Here is a 6,878-nt window from a genome sequence, read left to right as displayed (position 1 = left end):
AGGCTAAAAGTATTAGGCTGTCAGTACGTCTATATGCCATTATGCCCCAAAATTGGAATCCAGATAGAATGACTTCCCCTCTTCACCTATTGACCCCCCCCCATTCATTCAATAACCAGGGAAGCTGTTTACTTTTATGAATACTGGCTTATTTTTGTGAATATCATAGTTAAAATAGAAGCTTGCATTCTGTGTGGTTTTCTCATGCTTAACCTTAGGCAAGCTAAATCTGCAATCTAAAAAATACCTTTTCTATGGTCAGTGCCAGTATTCTGCTAGGTTTTGCCCAAAATGGTTGAAAACTCCATTGTATTTGTTTAAAACTAGTTATCATTGCAAAGATAAGTATGTGTTGAGCCAATTTTCTGCTGTGGAATGCTTCTTGCAGGGCTATGAACACAACTATTTTTCAACAGCACACTTGATTATCTTGGCTTCAGTTTAGTAAGCAGTTGCAGTGTGGGAGTCAGGATAGCCAAGAGCAACTCACAAAAAGAATACCTGGGTTAGCTATCTGTCAGCTCAGCTCAGGGCTGTTCAAGTTCCAGTCCAGTTTTGGGCCAGCTAAAAGTATCTTTTTCAGAAAAAAGTCACAAATCAAGCCTGATTCATCAATCAAAAGCGAATCTCCAGCCACTAAGGGCAACTTTGGTTACCAAGGTGGAAATGCTTACCAAGGTATGGATAAATGTGGCCAGGCCATTGTTGTCCTGAGAGGAATTGCTGCTGGCATATTTGTCTTATAAGTCACTTGAACAGTCTACTGGTCAGACTGCACCAATCAATACGCAAACCTGATCTTTCAGGAGCAGTTAAACTCCATTCAGAACAGACTGACTGCTACAAGGCCAGGCCACACATTCACTATCCCTGTAATGCCCAGCCTGGGCTTTGGTTTACTGGCCCTCCTCCAGGCTGTTGCTGTCTCCGAGCATCTCCACTGTTTTACCTACATCGGATGAAGATTAGACTTGAGAGCATCAAATTCCAAATCTGCATATGACTTCACTGCAAAGTTCAACATAGCTGCTATATTGTATGGAGGACAAGATGAAACTGCAGAACCCCATGACATAAAGGCCATGGGGTCACCCAGGTAGGAGCAGCCTTCCAGATCATAGCACCAGTGTAGCAACCTGAATCAGCCTGGTCTGTGGAGAAGGATACCATGGTCAAAGGTACCAGAAGATGGTCTCAGATACAGGAAAAACACTGGTATTCCTCCTATATCTCTCCCAGCATTGGGGTGCTTCAAAATAGATCCTAGTACTACCAGCCAAAATACATAATACACATATTCTGTCTTTCCTTCCTTTGAATGTTCTGTGCTAAGAAAAAAGGTGGAATCATGGGAAAACAAAGGAGACTACAAATGAAAAACCACATCCAGATGCCTTGTGTGATTCCATGATTGATGTGGGGCAATTGCAATTGCACAATAAAAACCTCACCTGGAAGCATGCTGTGTCATCTGTCAGCTGACCAACATGGTTGCTGGGCCTGAAACCAGCAAAGTGTTGCTGCACTTTGCTCCTCCAAGAGAGCCTGGAGCTGCACAGCCATTACCTGCTTGAGCACCTTGAACAAATGGGGATATTTGTGATCATTATACAAACCTGGTGCTGGTGAACTCTTCACTGCTTCCTCTGCGGTGCCTGGGATTGCCCACTTGTGCCAAGATGCATTAAAAACCCCTTAGACCCAGCCTGTCAAAATCCTCCTGACCAAGGATTCAGGATGAAACATTCCTGAAAGTGGGATCCCTCGTGATGTTACTTCCTTCGGAGGTGGTCACTGTCCATAGTGAGCCTTAGGGATGGTGCTCCACTCAGAAGTGACTGCAAGGAACTGATGGAAGTTCCTTCCTGGGCTGGTCTTCCTAGCCTGGGGCAGCTGCAGCTCTCTAAGTAGGATTACTGGCTCTTGCTAGTGGCAAAGAAACCCCAGAGGAAAGCAGGTGGGCTATGGATAGTAGTGTTCTTCCTCACCCCAGTTATCCTAGCTGTTGTTCCACTGTGAATTGAAGAAGGCAGTGGGAAGTGGGTTTGGGGGGGAGATAATTATATATGAGGGCTCTTCAAAAAGTTTCTGCACTTTTTAACACACTATCAAGAACTTCAAAAACAAATTACATCACTTTTCTACGTAGTCACCTTCATTTGCGATGTATTTTTCCCAGTGTTGTCCCAACTTCTTAATGCCATCTGCAAAAAAACGTTTTTGGTTGAGTGCATAGCCACTGATGCACTGTTGCTTTCACATCATTATCACATGAAAATCTTGTTCTCCTTAAAGCTCTGCATCTGTCACACGAGTACGGACATTTCTGAACATTTCAATCCACTCAAAGATGACTCTACGAGAGAGAACTTTATCCCCATACTGAGCACCCATGTGGAGATGAAATTGTGCTCCCGGAATACCTTCTGCCCACAAAAAGCGTATAACAGAATGCTGTTCCTCTTTGGGGCAATTTATAAATTTCACAGCCATCCTCACCACAGCGTGACAACTCTTACAGTAAACTGCAAGGGCAGCCGGCTTGCCAGACAACTAGGCGCATGAAACTCTCAGACATGACCAATTACTGTTTCCAATGAAAATATAAAAGTGCCGAAACTTTTTGAAGACCCCTCATAAAATGTACATATGGGTTGTTCGCAGTTTTTCTCTGTTGCCAAGTGCAACAGCAAACTAAGGGATGTTAATTATGATTAAACAACATGGCATGTGTTTACAAAGAAATCAAACCAGAGAGTGATATGGACAGTGGGGTAACAGAAGAGGGAAGAACTGAATACAGTTCAGCCTCAGTTTGTCTTAGATAAGCCCTTAAATGAAGAAGGAATGGTGTACAGCAGCTGAAGGATGGAAAAGAGTATCTTAGGGTGAGAGGTGACCATTGAACAGGGGAAAGAAATTTCTTGACTGCAATGTCCTACAACAAGCAGCCAATTCAAAGGAGGAATTGGGGAGAAAAAGACAGGCCTACAAAAGTCCATTTTGTTTTTCATTTCCCTTAATTTGGACAAAACCTCCCCACACCTTGTTTCTTCCCTCCAGTGGGACCTGAGAGGTCATATCCATTTTCTGCCTCTTGAATCTCATTTCCCTGATCAGCGAATTTTGTTACTTTCTCTACCTTTTAATGGTTCTTTTGTGTCCTGTTTAAAGGGGAATGAACAGAACAGGGCAAAATTACCTGCACTCTGGGGACAGAATGTGGGCTGGGGAAAGGGGTGGCCATCTGTGGAACCCAAAGTGGTCCAGATGTGTTCATTTATGTATTTTCAACACAGCCTAGTAGCTGAATCTCTGCTGAAGTGGGCTGTCGGTATGACAGCTCTGCTTTGGAGCTGACTCTCTCCCCCCGCCCCGTGTGTGTGTGTGTGTGTGTGTGTGTGTGTGTGTGTGAAAAATTGCTCTTTTTCAACCTGCCTTTCCTCCAAGAACCTACCTCAGCACATATGATCCCCCCATCTGCTCCCACAAATGACTTGATGGGGAGAACTGAGACTTGGTGAGGGGACTCCTGTGGCGGGAATGCAGCTGAAGGATATAACTTGTTCAGACAGATCAGCTGCAGCACTGCATGTTTAGCATATGCACAGCTGCACACTAATGCAAGAGAATTAGCAGGCACCTGTTGTGCAGAATAAAAAGAGAAGAATGCATGAAGATGGCTGAACAAGCGTTCAACTGTTGAGCTGCAGCCCCTCTGCAGGTGTCTCTTGTGGTGCTCAGTTGCCTTCATGTGGTAGACTGGGGTACAGTCCGAAGAAAATCATAGGAAGTTCAGTTGGACTGTTTGCCTTCTGTTGGAAATTACTGCTTTCTGTCCCTCCCACTCCTGTATTTTGAGGAAGTAGGCGGCTGGCAAGTGCCGCTTATAATCCGAGCAGAGTTTTAATTTACACAAAGGCTGGGGTGCTGGTAAGTATTAAGATAATGACTTCGTTTTCTCTTCTTGTGAACTACTTGTCCACACACTTCTTTCTTTTTTTGCCATGTTTCCTAAGTGTTTGAGTCCCTTAAAGAATTCTGACCAAGTTACGGATAGGGATACACATTGCCAACACCACCTTTCTCCTATAAATTTTCAGTCAGAGCCTCAGTAGGAGGAGGCACTGTGGACTCTCGGTGCTTTGAGCCCATCCCTGACCAGGTTTCTAGACCAATGTCTTGTTCTCTGCAAAGCCAAACAAAAGCAGCGGGTGAGGAAGTTTGGAACTGGTTTGAATTTGCCTTTCGCAGAACATCCCTTGCCTTGTCATATGAATGTAACAAACAAAACACATGGGAAGCCTGAGAATTGTCCTGGCTCTTTGAGTGTTAATCTCTGCCACAGACACCTATTGCAGTTTGTAAGATACTCAACATGTATTGGAGCAGTATGAAAACTTTAATGATTTGTAGAGATGCATTTTCTTCTCTCCCATATTTTGAAGTGGTGAGCATTTTCCCCACTTTTGATGATTGGCGTGCCTGGCTTTTCTTGTTCAAGATATTGCTGTATTCATGAACCATCAGTGTTTGCTACTAAATGTATTTCCTAACCTAAAATTACTTCTGATATGGTATGCTCTAACACATCTCTGCCTGTGACAAATTATAATCAGGGGTTGTATACATAAAATAAATATAATAATGAGCAGAGAATTTGGCTTCCTGGGTGGTGTTGTTCCTGGAGTTTCTCAGCTTTGTTTTTAGAGCAAGTTTCTGGTCTTTATGGTGGTGAGGATCTGTTTAAAAGTGGGTAACCAAGACTTAGTGCAAAGGGGTTAACAAAAGATTCCAACAGTCAGGGTTTAGGTATCAGTTCCCCTCCCAGTGATCAGAAAAATCAGAATAAATAACATTTCGGAACGGACTGTACACAAATCATAGAAGTCGGGCACATTCTCTCAATACTTCAGTTAAGTAGCAGAATTCGTTTTGTCCCCCCCCCCCCCCCGCCCCAGTATTTTTTATTTTTGAAGATACTCAACATGCAGCTCTAGCTAGCATGTGGCTCGTGTGTTAGGTTTCCTGGGTATAAAGGGTCCTGTTTCCATGCAAAAAGTTACATGTATGTTGTGTGCTCTCAAGGGTTATGCACTGTACTTTGACCTTGTAACTTCAACTTGGAACTTGCCCCCTTCCTCACCCTCAAATATCAAGTACAGAGAGTTTCATGAGACACAAAAGTGCAGTTTGTTTTTTCTGTAATTACATTTGTTACTTTTCTGAAATTGCACCAAGGACCACAGGGACTGTTTCCTATCTTCCCCCACCCATTTCTGCCAGCTTTGTTTAGTCCGTCAACGTTTGCTGCCCATTTTGTGCTTTTTGGATTGGTCCTCATAAAAGTGTTCTCCTGCTTCTGTATTTCATTTTAACAGACAAATGTTGTTGTCAACTTTATACAGATAGACCAAGGGCACCGTTCTATGCCTGCCCAGAAAAGGTATAGTTTGGGAGTGCTGCTAGATGACTACGGATATGGGAGATATGGGGAGATACGGTTAATACACAATGCTGCAGCATGACAGCCATGTGCACATGAAACCTGAAAGAGCTGCACTGGCTGCAAGTTTGCTATCAATAATGTTCAGAGTGTTGTTGCTGCTGCTGCTGTTGTTGTTATCATTATTATTGACCTTTAAACAATTAAGACCAAATTCCCTATATAGACCTGTTAGTCAAATGCAATCTTCCGGGCAGCTGTGATTGTCCATGCGTTCTGCAGGGCCAATTTGACACTGGCACGGCAATGGCCTTCTCTGTGGTAGCACCTCTGCCCACCCTGGCATTCCCTTCCCCCTGCAATAGTCAGGCACTTGTCAATCATGTGCTTCTATTGGCTATTAAGGTCAGATCTGTTTTCTTTGTTTTTTACCCAAATGTTAACTAGTCAGAACATGGTTGTGTCGTTATAATGATGTACAGTTGTATAATTTGCTCTATAAACTACCTTGAAATTTTTAATGGAAAAAGTAGGCAAATATTGTAAATAAAATAAGTAAAAAGTATAGAGTGAAGAAAGCATAGAATTGAAATCTAATTGATTGCAATGCTGCATTTTTCTGGCAGTTTTATCACAAGACTTTATTGCAGAGACTTTATTTCCCCTTCAAAATACACACTCAGTGGACAAAATAGTTGTCTTAAGTGTTCTTGTGCCACAGAAGGATGCAGCAGAGTAGAACTTGGGGTGGGGGGGGGGGGGACTCTAAATCAGACCTCTAGCACTTCTGCTTCTTGTAAGCCACCTCCTGAACATGATGAGGCTTTACTGGCGATATCATCTGCCCATTTTTTGAAAGCAGTAACTTGGCCTTGTCTTATACATCTGACAGTGTTTCTTCATCAATTACCCCAGACATACTCTGTGCACTGAAGCCATTTTTCATATGCTTCCACAGCTAGCTTATTGCCTGAACCAGACCTGCAAAAGGGCCTTGGCTGGTTTGAAAAGTTTGATTTATTGGTGTTCTTTATCACCAATTTACAGTGGTACCTTGGCTCACAAATGCCTCATTTCACAACCAAATTGGGTCACAAACAGAAATTTCAGAAAAATTTTGCCTTAGTTCGCGAACTCCGCATTGGGTGATGATTGTGATCGCGGTCATGTTGCTGCATGAACACGATCGCAATCGTACCCGTCTTCTCTGCACAAGCACGATTGCAATCACAGCCATCTCCCTCCACCCCCCCCCCCAGCATGATTCCTATTGGTCGTTACTGGTTTTTCGGCGCCAGGTAAAGACCTTTTTATTTAAACATCATTTTAATTGTTAAAACATATGATCTGGCCAGGGCAACTTCTTCTTCCTTCTCTTTCTCCTCCTATATTTTTATTTACTTAATTTATACTGATAATTTTAATCTTATAT

This window comes from Varanus komodoensis, unplaced genomic scaffold, assembly GCF_004798865.1.
Source record: "Varanus komodoensis strain SLA01 unplaced genomic scaffold, ASM479886v1 scaffold7_1, whole genome shotgun sequence".
Classification (NCBI taxonomy): Eukaryota; Metazoa; Chordata; class Lepidosauria; order Squamata; family Varanidae; genus Varanus; species Varanus komodoensis.
Note: the sequence above shows the minus strand (reverse complement) of the source record.